We start from the raw sequence: 13,860 nt of genomic DNA on the forward strand, positions 1-13,860 counted from the left end.
TATTTTTTTTCTGGTTCACGATTGGCAGACTGCTTCTGATGTAATTTAATTTTGTCAGCTGCTGAATTAATGGAGGCCAATTTAGTAGCTAGCTTAGCTTTAAGGAAAATATAGACTTCTAAGGCATTTGGTCTTTGATCACTTGATTTAGAATCAATAGTTTTAATCATTACACCTTGACACCACAAGTGTCCATGTTCTCTTTATCACTTTTCATGGACATGTAAGCAAATGACTGTCATTACAGATGAATTACAATCTTCCTTGGTCTCTCAATGCAGAATCATCACCATTGAAACTGTTCATTCAATTGTGACTGGTAGGTGTTTTCTGGTGTAAAGTTTGTTATCCGCCTTCCACAATTGTTGGTGCAATTCACTGTATTAAGGATGTTATAATTCAATGAATTTCACAACGTGTTTGTGTTACTAGAATAGTCTCAGTGATGTACATTTCTTTTTGCTGATGTTGATTATTGATTCAATTATTTTTTATGTTTCTTGCAATTATCACATAAGGCCCAGCGAGGATTTGAACTTAGATCGCAGAAAATGATTAAATGATTATTATACTAAGGATCAACATGCACTTTTCACCAGGAAATCTACATAATCTTTCTTAAGCACTGTTCTTAAAACACAGGAAAAAGCCTCTGTTCTTTGATAAGTAGTTTATTACTAAATTTTCTGCAGGTCAATTTGGGCTAGGTGGCCTTGGTGATTTGTATTCATAAACATAACATACTTTCTTTAACACCTTTTTTAGATACAGTGCATGTTTTGGGTAAGCTTGAAAAGCAACACGTAGCTGGCAGGATTTGAACCTGCGCGGGGACACCCCAATGGATTTCGAGTCCATCGCCTTAACCACTCGGCCACAACTACAACCTTTTTGTTGGTTGTTACAAGCTGGAGTTCAAAAATATTTTTTTTCTGGTTCACGATTGGCAGACTGCTTCTGATGTAATTTAATTTTGTCAGCTGCTGAATTAATGGAGGGCAATTTAGTAGCTAGCTTAGCTTTAAGGAAAATATAGACTTCTAAGGCATTTGGTCTTTGATCACTTGATTTAGAATCAATAGTTTTAATCATTACACCTTGACACCACAAGTGTCCATGTTCTCTATATCACTTTTCATGGACATGTAAGCAAATGACTGTCATTACAGATGAATTACAATCTTCCTTGGTCTCTCAATGCAGAATCATCACCATTGAAACTGTTCATTCAATTGTGACTGGTAGGTGTTTTCTGGTGTTAAGTTTGTTATCCGCCTTCCACAATTGTTGGTGCAATTCACTGTATTAAGGATGTTATAATTCAATGAATTTCACAACGTGTTTGTGTTACTAGAATAGTCTCAGTGATGTACATTTCTTTTTGCTGATGTTGATTATTGATTCAATTATATTTTATGTTTCTTGCAATTATCACATAAGGCCCAGCGAGGATTTGAACTTAGATCGCAGAAAATGACTAAATGATTATTATACTAAGGATCAACATGCACTTTTCACCAGGAAAACTACATAATCTTTCTTAAACACTGTTCTTAAAACGCAGGAAAAAGCCTCTGTTCTTTGATAAGTAGCTTATTACTAAATGGTCTGCAAGTCAATTTGGGCTAGGTAGCTTTGGTGATTTGTATTCATAAACATAACATACTTTCTTTAACACCTTTTTTTAGATACTTTGCATGTTTTGGGTAAGCTTGAAAAGCAACACGTAGCTGGCAGAATTTGAACCTGCGCAGGGACACCCCAATGGATTTCGAGTCCATCGCCTTAACCACTCGGCCACAACTACAACTTTTTTGTTGGTTGTTACAAGCTGGAGTTCAAAAATATTTTTTTTCTGGTTCACGATTGGCAGACTGCTTCTGATGTAATTTAATTTTGTCAGCTGCTGAATTAATGGAGGGCAATTTAGTAGCTAGCTTAGCTTTAAGGAAAATGTAGACTTCTAAGGCATTTGGTCTTTGATCACTTGATTTAGAATCAATAGTTTTAATCATTACACCTTGACACCACAAGTGTCCATGTTCTCTATATCACTTTTCATGGACATGTAAGCAAATGACTGTCATTACAGATGAATTACAATCTTCCTTGGTCTCTCAATGCAGAATCATCACCATTGAAACTGTTCATTCAATTGTGACTGGTAGGTGTTTTCTGGTGTAAAGTTTGTTATCCGCCTTCCACAATTGTTGGTGCAATTCACTGTATTAAGGATGTTATAATTCAATGAATTTCACAACGTGTTTGTGTTACTAGAATAGTCTCAGTGATGTACATTTCTTTTTGCTGATGTTGATTATTGATTCAATTATTTTTTATGTTTCTTGCAATTATCACATAAGGCCCAGCGAGGATTTGAACTTAGATCGCAGAAAATGATTAAATGATTATTATACTAAGGATCAACATGCACTTTTCACCAGGAAATCTACATAATCTTTCTTAAGCACTGTTCTTAAAACACAGGAAAAAGCCTCTGTTCTTTGATAAGTAGTTTATTACTAAATTTTCTGCAGGTCAATTTGGGCTAGGTGGCCTTGGTGATTTGTATTCATAAACATAACATACTTTCTTTAACACCTTTTTTTAGATACTTTGCATGTTTTGGGTAAGCTTGAAAAGCAACACGTAGCTGGCAGGATTTGAACCTGCGCGGGGACACCCCAATGGATTTCGAGTCCATCACCTTAACCACTCGGCCACAACTACAACCTTTTTGTTGGTTGTTACAAGCTGGAGTTCAAAAATATTTTTTTTCTGGTTCACGATTGGCAGACTGCTTCTGATGTAATTTAATTTTGTCAGCTGCTGAATTAATGGAGGCCAATTTAGTAGCTAGCTTAGCTTTAAGGAAAATATAGACTTCTAAGGCATTTGGTCTTTGATCACTTGATTTAGAATCAATAGTTTTAATCATTACACCTTGACACCACAAGTGTCCATGTTCTCTTTATCACTTTTCATGGACATGTAAGCAAATGACTGTCATTACAGATGAATTACAATCTTCCTTGGTCTCTCAATGCAGAATCATCACCATTGAAACTGTTCATTCAATTGTGACTGGTAGGTGTTTTCTGGTGTAAAGTTTGTTATCCGCCTTCCACAATTGTTGGTGCAATTCACTGTATTAAGGATGTTATAATTCAATGAATTTCACAACGTGTTTGTGTTACTAGAATAGTCTCAGTGATGTACATTTCTTTTTGCTGATGTTGATTATTGATTCAATTATTTTTTATGTTTCTTGCAATTATCACATAAGGCCCAGCGAGGATTTGAACTTAGATCGCAGAAAATGATTAAATGATTATTATACTAAGGATCAACATGCACTTTTCACCAGGAAATCTACATAATCTTTCTTAAGCACTGTTCTTAAAACACAGGAAAAAGCCTCTGTTCTTTGATAAGTAGTTTATTACTAAATTTTCTGCAGGTCAATTTGGGCTAGGTGGCCTTGGTGATTTGTATTCATAAACATAACATACTTTCTTTAACACCTTTTTTAGATACAGTGCATGTTTTGGGTAAGCTTGAAAAGCAACACGTAGCTGGCAGGATTTGAACCTGCGCGGGGACACCCCAATGGATTTCGAGTCCATCGCCTTAACCACTCGGCCACAACTACAACCTTTTTGTTGGTTGTTACAAGCTGGAGTTCAAAAATATTTTTTTTCTGGTTCACGATTGGCAGACTGCTTCTGATGTAATTTAATTTTGTCAGCTGCTGAATTAATGGAGGGCAATTTAGTAGCTAGCTTAGCTTTAAGGAAAATATAGACTTCTAAGGCATTTGGTCTTTGATCACTTGATTTAGAATCAATAGTTTTAATCATTACACCTTGACACCACAAGTGTCCATGTTCTCTATATCACTTTTCATGGACATGTAAGCAAATGACTGTCATTACAGATGAATTACAATCTTCCTTGGTCTCTCAATGCAGAATCATCACCATTGAAACTGTTCATTCAATTGTGACTGATAGGTGTTTTCTGGTGTAAAGTTTGTTATCCGCCTTCCACAATTGTTGGTGCAATTCACTGTATTAAGGATGTTATAATTCAATGAATTTCACAACGTGTTTGTGTTACTAGAATAGTCTCAGTGATGTACATTTCTTTTTGCTGATGTTGATTATTGATTCAATTATTTTTTATGTTTCTTGCAATTATCACATAAGGCCCAGCGAGGATTTGAACTTAGATCGCAGAAAATGATTAAATGATTATTATACTAAGGATCAACATGCACTTTTCACCAGGAAATCTACATAATCTTTCTTAAGCACTGTTCTTAAAACACAGGAAAAAGCCTCTGTTCTTTGATAAGTAGTTTATTACTAAATTTTCTGCAGGTCAATTTGGGCTAGGTGGCCTTGGTGATTTGTATTCATAAACATAACATACTTTCTTTAACACCTTTTTTTAGATACTTTGCATGTTTTGGGTAAGCTTGAAAAGCAACACGTAGCTGGCAGGATTTGAACCTGCGCGGGGACACCCCAATGGATTTCGAGTCCATCACCTTAACCACTCGGCCACAACTACAACCTTTTTGTTGGTTGTTACAAGCTGGAGTTCAAAAATATTTTTTTTCTGGTTCACGATTGGCAGACTGCTTCTGATGTAATTTAATTTTGTCAGCTGCTGAATTAATGGAGGGCAATTTAGTAGCTAGCTTAGCTTTAAGGAAAATATAGACTTCTAAGGCATTTGGTCTTTGATCACTTGATTTAGAATCAATAGTTTTAATCATTACACCTTGACACCACAAGTGTCCATGTTCTCTATATCACTTTTCATGGACATGTAAGCAAATGACTGTCATTACAGATGAATTACAATCTTCCTTGGTCTCTCAATGCAGAATCATCACCATTGAAACTGTTCATTCAATTGTGACTGATAGGTGTTTTCTGGTGTAAAGTTTGTTATCCGCCTTCCACAATTGTTGGTGCAATTCACTGTATTAAGGATGTTATAATTCAATGAATTTCACAACGTGTTTGTGTTACTAGAATAGTCTCAGTGATGTACATTTCTTTTTGCTGATGTTGATTATTGATTCAATTATTTTTTATGTTTCTTGCAATTATCACATAAGGCCCAGCGAGGATTTGAACTTAGATCGCAGAAAATGATTAAATGATTATTATACTAAGGATCAACATGCACTTTTCACCAGGAAATCTACATAATCTTTCTTAAGCACTGTTCTTAAAACACAGGAAAAAGCCTCTGTTCTTTGATAAGTAGTTTATTACTAAATTTTCTGCAGGTCAATTTGGGCTAGGTGGCCTTGGTGATTTGTATTCATAAACATAACATACTTTCTTTAACACCTTTTTTTAGATACTTTGCATGTTTTGGGTAAGCTTGAAAAGCAACATGTAGCTGGCAGGATTTGAACCTGCGCGGGGACACCCCAATGGATTTCAAGTCCATTGCCTTAACCACTCGGCCACAACTACAACCCTTTTGTTGGTTGTTACATGCTGGAGTTCAAAAATATTTTTTTTCTGGTTCACGATTGGCAGACTGCTTCTGATGTAATTTAATTTTGTCAGCTGCTGAATTAATGGAGGCCAATTTAGTAGCTAGCTTAGCTTTAAGGAAAATATAGACTTCTAAGGCATTTGGTCTTTGATCACTTGATTTAGAATCAATAGTTTTAATCATTACACCTTGACACCACAAGTGTCCATGTTCTCTTTATCACTTTTCATGGACATGTAAGCAAATGACTGTCATTACAGATGAATTACAATCTTCCTTGGTCTCTCAATGCAGAATCATCACCATTGAAACTGTTCATTCAATTGTGACTGGTAGGTGTTTTCTGGTGTAAAGTTTGTTATCCGCCTTCCACAATTGTTGGTGCAATTCACTGTATTAAGGATGTTATAATTCAATGAATTTCACAACGTGTTTGTGTTACTAGAATAGTCTCAGTGATGTACATTTCTTTTTGCTGATGTTGATTATTGATTCAATTATTTTTTATGTTTCTTGCAATTATCACATAAGGCCCAGCGAGGATTTGAACTTAGATCGCAGAAAATGATTAAATGATTATTATACTAAGGATCAACATGCACTTTTCACCAGGAAATCTACATAATCTTTCTTAAGCACTGTTCTTAAAACACAGGAAAAAGCCTCTGTTCTTTGATAAGTAGTTTATTACTAAATTTTCTGCAGGTCAATTTGGGCTAGGTGGCCTTGGTGATTTGTATTCATAAACATAACATACTTTCTTTAACACCTTTTTTAGATACAGTGCATGTTTTGGGTAAGCTTGAAAAGCAACACGTAGCTGGCAGGATTTGAACCTGCGCGGGGACACCCCAATGGATTTCGAGTCCATCGCCTTAACCACTCGGCCACAACTACAACCTTTTTGTTGGTTGTTACAAGCTGGAGTTCAAAAATATTTTTTTTCTGGTTCACGATTGGCAGACTGCTTCTGATGTAATTTAATTTTGTCAGCTGCTGAATTAATGGAGGGCAATTTAGTAGCTAGCTTAGCTTTAAGGAAAATATAGACTTCTAAGGCATTTGGTCTTTGATCACTTGATTTAGAATCAATAGTTTTAATCATTACACCTTGACACCACAAGTGTCCATGTTCTCTATATCACTTTTCATGGACATGTAAGCAAATGACTGTCATTACAGATGAATTACAATCTTCCTTGGTCTCTCAATGCAGAATCATCACCATTGAAACTGTTCATTCAATTGTGACTGGTAGGTGTTTTCTGGTGTTAAGTTTGTTATCCGCCTTCCACAATTGTTGGTGCAATTCACTGTATTAAGGATGTTATAATTCAATGAATTTCACAACGTGTTTGTGTTACTAGAATAGTCTCAGTGATGTACATTTCTTTTTGCTGATGTTGATTATTGATTCAATTATATTTTATGTTTCTTGCAATTATCACATAAGGCCCAGCGAGGATTTGAACTTAGATCGCAGAAAATGACTAAATGATTATTATACTAAGGATCAACATGCACTTTTCACCAGGAAAACTACATAATCTTTCTTAAACACTGTTCTTAAAACGCAGGAAAAAGCCTCTGTTCTTTGATAAGTAGCTTATTACTAAATGGTCTGCAAGTCAATTTGGGCTAGGTAGCTTTGGTGATTTGTATTCATAAACATAACATACTTTCTTTAACACCTTTTTTTAGATACTTTGCATGTTTTGGGTAAGCTTGAAAAGCAACACGTAGCTGGCAGAATTTGAACCTGCGCAGGGACACCCCAATGGATTTCGAGTCCATCGCCTTAACCACTCGGCCACAACTACAACTTTTTTGTTGGTTGTTACAAGCTGGAGTTCAAAAATATTTTTTTTCTGGTTCACGATTGGCAGACTGCTTCTGATGTAATTTAATTTTGTCAGCTGCTGAATTAATGGAGGGCAATTTAGTAGCTAGCTTAGCTTTAAGGAAAATGTAGACTTCTAAGGCATTTGGTCTTTGATCACTTGATTTAGAATCAATAGTTTTAATCATTACACCTTGACACCACAAGTGTCCATGTTCTCTATATCACTTTTCATGGACATGTAAGCAAATGACTGTCATTACAGATGAATTACAATCTTCCTTGGTCTCTCAATGCAGAATCATCACCATTGAAACTGTTCATTCAATTGTGACTGGTAGGTGTTTTCTGGTGTAAAGTTTGTTATCCGCCTTCCACAATTGTTGGTGCAATTCACTGTATTAAGGATGTTATAATTCAATGAATTTCACAACGTGTTTGTGTTACTAGAATAGTCTCAGTGATGTACATTTCTTTTTGCTGATGTTGATTATTGATTCAATTATTTTTTATGTTTCTTGCAATTATCACATAAGGCCCAGCGAGGATTTGAACTTAGATCGCAGAAAATGATTAAATGATTATTATACTAAGGATCAACATGCACTTTTCACCAGGAAATCTACATAATCTTTCTTAAGCACTGTTCTTAAAACACAGGAAAAAGCCTCTGTTCTTTGATAAGTAGTTTATTACTAAATTTTCTGCAGGTCAATTTGGGCTAGGTGGCCTTGGTGATTTGTATTCATAAACATAACATACTTTCTTTAACACCTTTTTTAGATACAGTGCATGTTTTGGGTAAGCTTGAAAAGCAATACGTAGCTGGCAGGATTTGAACCTGCGCGGGGACACCCCAATGGATTTCGAGTCCATCGCCTTAACCACTCGGCCACAACTACAACCTTTTTGTTGGTTGTTACAAGCTGGAGTTCAAAAATATTTTTTTTCTGGTTCACGATTGGCAGACTGCTTCTGATGTAATTTAATTTTGTCAGCTGCTGAATTAATGGAGGGCAATTTAGTAGCTAGCTTAGCTTTAAGGAAAATATAGACTTCTAAGGCATTTGGTCTTTGATCACTTGATTTAGAATCAATAGTTTTAATCATTACACCTTGACACCACAAGTGTCCATGTTCTCTATATCACTTTTCATGGACATGTAAGCAAATGACTGTCATTACAGATGAATTACAATCTTCCTTGGTCTCTCAATGCAGAATCATCACCATTGAAACTGTTCATTCAATTGTGACTGGTAGGTGTTTTCTGGTGTTAAGTTTGTTATCCGCCTTCCACAATTGTTGGTGCAATTCACTGTATTAAGGATGTTATAATTCAATGAATTTCACAACGTGTTTGTGTTACTAGAATAGTCTCAGTGATGTACATTTCTTTTTGCTGATGTTGATTATTGATTCAATTATATTTTATGTTTCTTGCAATTATCACATAAGGCCCAGCGAGGATTTGAACTTAGATCGCAGAAAATGACTAAATGATTATTATACTAAGGATCAACATGCACTTTTCACCAGGAAAACTACATAATCTTTCTTAAACACTGTTCTTAAAACGCAGGAAAAAGCCTCTGTTCTTTGATAAGTAGCTTATTACTAAATGGTCTGCAAGTCAATTTGGGCTAGGTAGCTTTGGTGATTTGTATTCATAAACATAACATACTTTCTTTAACACCTTTTTTTAGATACTTTGCATGTTTTGGGAAAGCTTAAAAAGCAACACAAAGCTGGCAGGATTTGAACCTGCGCGGGGACACCCCAATGGATTTCGAGTCCATTGCCTTAACCACTCGGCCACAACTACAACTTTTTTGTTGGTTGTTACAAGCTGGAGTTCAAAAATATTTTTTTTCTGGTTCACGATTGGCAGACTGCTTCTGATGTAATTTAATTTTGTCAGCTGCTGAATTAATGGAGGGCAATTTAGTAGCTAGCTTAGCTTTAAGGAAAATGTAGACTTCTAAGGCATTTGGTCTTTGATCACTTGATTTAGAATCAATAGTTTTAATCATTACACCTTGACACCACAAGTGTCCATGTTCTCTATATCACTTTTCATGGACATGTAAGCAAATGACTGTCATTACAGATGAATTACAATCTTCCTTGGTCTCTCAATGCAGAATCATCACCATTGAAACTGTTCATTCAATTGTGACTGGTAGGTGTTTTCTGGTGTAAAGTTTGTTATCCGCCTTCCACAATTGTTGGTGCAATTCACTGTATTAAGGATGTTATAATTCAATGAATTTCACAATGGGTTTGTGTTACTAGAATAGTCTCAGTGATGTACATTTCTTTTTGCTGATGTTGATTTTTGATTCAATTATTTTTTATGTTTCTTGCAATTATCACATAAGGCCCAGCGAGGATTTGAACTTAGATCGCAGAAAATGATTAAATGACCGTTATACTAAGGATCAACATGCACTTTTCACCAGGAAAACTACATAATCTTTCTTAAGCACTGTTCTTAAAACGCAGGAAAATGCCTCTGTTCTTTGATAAATAGTTTATTACTAAATTTTCTGCAGGTCAATTTGGGCTAGGTGGCCTTGGTGATTTGTATTCATAAACATAACATACTTTCTTTAACACCTTTTTTAGATACAGTGCATGTTTTGGGAAAGCTTAAAAAGCAACATGTAGCTGGCAGGATTTGAACCTGCGCGGGGACACCCCAATGGATTTGGAGTCCATCGCCTTAACCACTCGGCCACAACTACAACCTTTTTGTTGGTTGTTACAAGCTGGAGTTCAAAAATATTATTTTTCTGGTTCACGATTGGCAGACTGCTTCTGATGTAATTTAATTTTGTCAGCTGCTGAATTAATGGAGGGCAATTTAGTAGCTAGCTTAGCTTTAAGGAAAATATAGACTTCTAAGGCATTTGGTCTTTGATCACTTGATTTAGAATCAATAGTTTTAATCATTACACCTTGACACCACAAGTGTCCATGTTCTCTATATCACTTTTCATGGACATGTAAGCAAATGACTGTCATTACAGATGAATTACAATCTTCCTTGGTCTCTCAATGCAGAATCATCACCATTGAAACTGTTCATTCAATTGTGACTGGTAGGTGTTTTCTGGTGTAAAGTTTGTTATCCGCCTTCCACAATTGTTGGTGCAATTCACTGTATTAAGGATGTTATAATTCAATGAATTTCACAACGTGTTTGTGTTACTAGAATAGTCTCAGTGATGTACATTTCTTTTTGCTGATGTTGATTATTGATTCAATTATTTTTTATGTTTCTTGCAATTATCACATAAGGCCCAGCGAGGATTTGAACTTAGATCGCAGAAAATGATTAAATGATTATTATACTAAGGATCAACATGCACTTTTCACCAGGAAATCTACATAATCTTTCTTAAGCACTGTTCTTAAAACACAGGAAAAAGCCTCTGTTCTTTGATAAGTAGTTTATTACTAAATTTTCTGCAGGTCAATTTGGGCTAGGTGGCCTTGGTGATTTGTATTCATAAACATAACATACTTTCTTTAACACCTTTTTTAGATACAGTGCATGTTTTGGGTAAGCTTGAAAAGCAACACGTAGCTGGCAGGATTTGAACCTGCGCGGGGACACCCCAATGGATTTCGAGTCCATCGCCTTAACCACTCGGCCACAACTACAACCTTTTTGTTGGTTGTTACAAGCTGGAGTTCAAAAATATTTTTTTTCTGGTTCACGATTGGCAGACTGCTTCTGATGTAATTTAATTTTGTCAGCTGCTGAATTAATGGAGGGCAATTTAGTAGCTAGCTTAGCTTTAAGGAAAATATAGACTTCTAAGGCATTTGGTCTTTGATCACTTGATTTAGAATCAATAGTTTTAATCATTACACCTTGACACCACAAGTGTCCATGTTCTCTATATCACTTTTCATGGACATGTAAGCAAATGACTGTCATTACAGATGAATTACAATCTTCCTTGGTCTCTCAATGCAGAATCATCACCATTGAAACTGTTCATTCAATTGTGACTGGTAGGTGTTTTCTGGTGTTAAGTTTGTTATCCGCCTTCCACAATTGTTGGTGCAATTCACTGTATTAAGGATGTTATAATTCAATGAATTTCACAACGTGTTTGTGTTACTAGAATAGTCTCAGTGATGTACATTTCTTTTTGCTGATGTTGATTATTGATTCAATTATATTTTATGTTTCTTGCAATTATCACATAAGGCCCAGCGAGGATTTGAACTTAGATCGCAGAAAATGACTAAATGATTATTATACTAAGGATCAACATGCACTTTTCACCAGGAAAACTACATAATCTTTCTTAAACACTGTTCTTAAAACGCAGGAAAAAGCCTCTGTTCTTTGATAAGTAGCTTATTACTAAATGGTCTGCAAGTCAATTTGGGCTAGGTAGCTTTGGTGATTTGTATTCATAAACATAACATACTTTCTTTAACACCTTTTTTTAGATACTTTGCATGTTTTGGGTAAGCTTGAAAAGCAACACGTAGCTGGCAGAATTTGAACCTGCGCAGGGACACCCCAATGGATTTCGAGTCCATCGCCTTAACCACTCGGCCACAACTACAACTTTTTTGTTGGTTGTTACAAGCTGGAGTTCAAAAATATTTTTTTTCTGGTTCACGATTGGCAGACTGCTTCTGATGTAATTTAATTTTGTCAGCTGCTGAATTAATGGAGGGCAATTTAGTAGCTAGCTTAGCTTTAAGGAAAATGTAGACTTCTAAGGCATTTGGTCTTTGATCACTTGATTTAGAATCAATAGTTTTAATCATTACACCTTGACACCACAAGTGTCCATGTTCTCTATATCACTTTTCATGGACATGTAAGCAAATGACTGTCATTACAGATGAATTACAATCTTCCTTGGTCTCTCAATGCAGAATCATCACCATTGAAACTGTTCATTCAATTGTGACTGGTAGGTGTTTTCTGGTGTAAAGTTTGTTATCCGCCTTCCACAATTGTTGGTGCAATTCACTGTATTAAGGATGTTATAATTCAATGAATTTCACAACGTGTTTGTGTTACTAGAATAGTCTCAGTGATGTACATTTCTTTTTGCTGATGTTGATTATTGATTCAATTATTTTTTATGTTTCTTGCAATTATCACATAAGGCCCAGCGAGGATTTGAACTTAGATCGCAGAAAATGATTAAATGATTATTATACTAAGGATCAACATGCACTTTTCACCAGGAAATCTACATAATCTTTCTTAAGCACTGTTCTTAAAACACAGGAAAAAGCCTCTGTTCTTTGATAAGTAGTTTATTACTAAATTTTCTGCAGGTCAATTTGGGCTAGGTGGCCTTGGTGATTTGTATTCATAAACATAACATACTTTCTTTAACACCTTTTTTAGATACAGTGCATGTTTTGGGTAAGCTTGAAAAGCAATACGTAGCTGGCAGGATTTGAACCTGCGCGGGGACACCCCAATGGATTTCGAGTCCATCGCCTTAACCACTCGGCCACAACTACAACCTTTTTGTTGGTTGTTACAAGCTGGAGTTCAAAAATATTTTTTTTCTGGTTCACGATTGGCAGACTGCTTCTGATGTAATTTAATTTTGTCAGCTGCTGAATTAATGGAGGGCAATTTAGTAGCTAGCTTAGCTTTAAGGAAAATATAGACTTCTAAGGCATTTGGTCTTTGATCACTTGATTTAGAATCAATAGTTTTAATCATTACACCTTGACACCACAAGTGTCCATGTTCTCTATATCACTTTTCATGGACATGTAAGCAAATGACTGTCATTACAGATGAATTACAATCTTCCTTGGTCTCTCAATGCAGAATCATCACCATTGAAACTGTTCATTCAATTGTGACTGGTAGGTGTTTTCTGGTGTTAAGTTTGTTATCCGCCTTCCACAATTGTTGGTGCAATTCACTGTATTAAGGATGTTATAATTCAATGAATTTCACAACGTGTTTGTGTTACTAGAATAGTCTCAGTGATGTACATTTCTTTTTGCTGATGTTGATTATTGATTCAATTATATTTTATGTTTCTTGCAATTATCACATAAGGCCCAGCGAGGATTTGAACTTAGATCGCAGAAAATGACTAAATGATTATTATACTAAGGATCAACATGCACTTTTCACCAGGAAAACTACATAATCTTTCTTAAACACTGTTCTTAAAACGCAGGAAAAAGCCTCTGTTCTTTGATAAGTAGCTTATTACTAAATGGTCTGCAAGTCAATTTGGGCTAGGTAGCTTTGGTGATTTGTATTCATAAACATAACATACTTTCTTTAACACCTTTTTTTAGATACTTTGCATGTTTTGGGAAAGCTTAAAAAGCAACACAAAGCTGGCAGGATTTGAACCTGCGCGGGGACACCCCAATGGATTTCGAGTCCATTGCCTTAACCACTCGGCCACAACTACAACTTTTTTGTTGGTTGTTACAAGCTGGAGTTCAAAAATATTTTTTTTCTGGTTCACGAT

The 13,860-nt window shown here is 35.6% G+C and overlaps 15 non-coding genes across 15 annotated transcripts; all 15 read right to left on the reverse strand.

Moving 5' to 3' along the window:
* Positions 1–802: 802 nt before the first annotated feature.
* TRNAS-CGA (transfer RNA serine (anticodon CGA)) lies at positions 803–884 on the reverse strand. Its single transcript has one exon. It is a non-coding gene; the product is annotated as a tRNA-Ser (tRNA).
* An 841-nt stretch (positions 885–1,725) lies between these two features.
* On the reverse strand, positions 1,726–1,807 carry TRNAS-CGA (transfer RNA serine (anticodon CGA)). Its single transcript has one exon. It is a non-coding gene; the product is annotated as a tRNA-Ser (tRNA).
* Positions 1,808–2,648: 841 nt separating this feature from the next.
* TRNAS-CGA (transfer RNA serine (anticodon CGA)) lies at positions 2,649–2,730 on the reverse strand. Its single transcript has one exon. It is a non-coding gene; the product is annotated as a tRNA-Ser (tRNA).
* Positions 2,731–3,570: 840 nt separating this feature from the next.
* Positions 3,571–3,652, reverse strand: TRNAS-CGA (transfer RNA serine (anticodon CGA)). Its single transcript has one exon. It is a non-coding gene; the product is annotated as a tRNA-Ser (tRNA).
* An 841-nt stretch (positions 3,653–4,493) lies between these two features.
* On the reverse strand, positions 4,494–4,575 carry TRNAS-CGA (transfer RNA serine (anticodon CGA)). Its single transcript has one exon. It is a non-coding gene; the product is annotated as a tRNA-Ser (tRNA).
* An 841-nt stretch (positions 4,576–5,416) lies between these two features.
* Positions 5,417–5,498, reverse strand: TRNAS-UGA (transfer RNA serine (anticodon UGA)). The gene has a single exon. It is a non-coding gene; the product is annotated as a tRNA-Ser (tRNA).
* Positions 5,499–6,338: 840 nt separating this feature from the next.
* TRNAS-CGA (transfer RNA serine (anticodon CGA)) lies at positions 6,339–6,420 on the reverse strand. The gene has a single exon. It is a non-coding gene; the product is annotated as a tRNA-Ser (tRNA).
* Positions 6,421–7,261: 841 nt separating this feature from the next.
* TRNAS-CGA (transfer RNA serine (anticodon CGA)) lies at positions 7,262–7,343 on the reverse strand. Its single transcript has one exon. It is a non-coding gene; the product is annotated as a tRNA-Ser (tRNA).
* An 840-nt stretch (positions 7,344–8,183) lies between these two features.
* On the reverse strand, positions 8,184–8,265 carry TRNAS-CGA (transfer RNA serine (anticodon CGA)). Its single transcript has one exon. It is a non-coding gene; the product is annotated as a tRNA-Ser (tRNA).
* Positions 8,266–9,106: 841 nt separating this feature from the next.
* On the reverse strand, positions 9,107–9,188 carry TRNAS-CGA (transfer RNA serine (anticodon CGA)). Its single transcript has one exon. It is a non-coding gene; the product is annotated as a tRNA-Ser (tRNA).
* Positions 9,189–10,028: 840 nt separating this feature from the next.
* TRNAW-CCA (transfer RNA tryptophan (anticodon CCA)) lies at positions 10,029–10,110 on the reverse strand. Its single transcript has one exon. It is a non-coding gene; the product is annotated as a tRNA-Trp (tRNA).
* An 840-nt stretch (positions 10,111–10,950) lies between these two features.
* On the reverse strand, positions 10,951–11,032 carry TRNAS-CGA (transfer RNA serine (anticodon CGA)). The gene has a single exon. It is a non-coding gene; the product is annotated as a tRNA-Ser (tRNA).
* Positions 11,033–11,873: 841 nt separating this feature from the next.
* On the reverse strand, positions 11,874–11,955 carry TRNAS-CGA (transfer RNA serine (anticodon CGA)). The gene has a single exon. It is a non-coding gene; the product is annotated as a tRNA-Ser (tRNA).
* An 840-nt stretch (positions 11,956–12,795) lies between these two features.
* TRNAS-CGA (transfer RNA serine (anticodon CGA)) lies at positions 12,796–12,877 on the reverse strand. Its single transcript has one exon. It is a non-coding gene; the product is annotated as a tRNA-Ser (tRNA).
* An 841-nt stretch (positions 12,878–13,718) lies between these two features.
* Positions 13,719–13,800, reverse strand: TRNAS-CGA (transfer RNA serine (anticodon CGA)). The gene has a single exon. It is a non-coding gene; the product is annotated as a tRNA-Ser (tRNA).
* Positions 13,801–13,860: the final 60 nt, after the last annotated feature.

This window comes from Mixophyes fleayi, chromosome 10 (assembly GCF_038048845.1).
Source record: "Mixophyes fleayi isolate aMixFle1 chromosome 10, aMixFle1.hap1, whole genome shotgun sequence".
NCBI classification, from domain to species: domain Eukaryota; kingdom Metazoa; phylum Chordata; class Amphibia; order Anura; family Limnodynastidae; genus Mixophyes; species Mixophyes fleayi.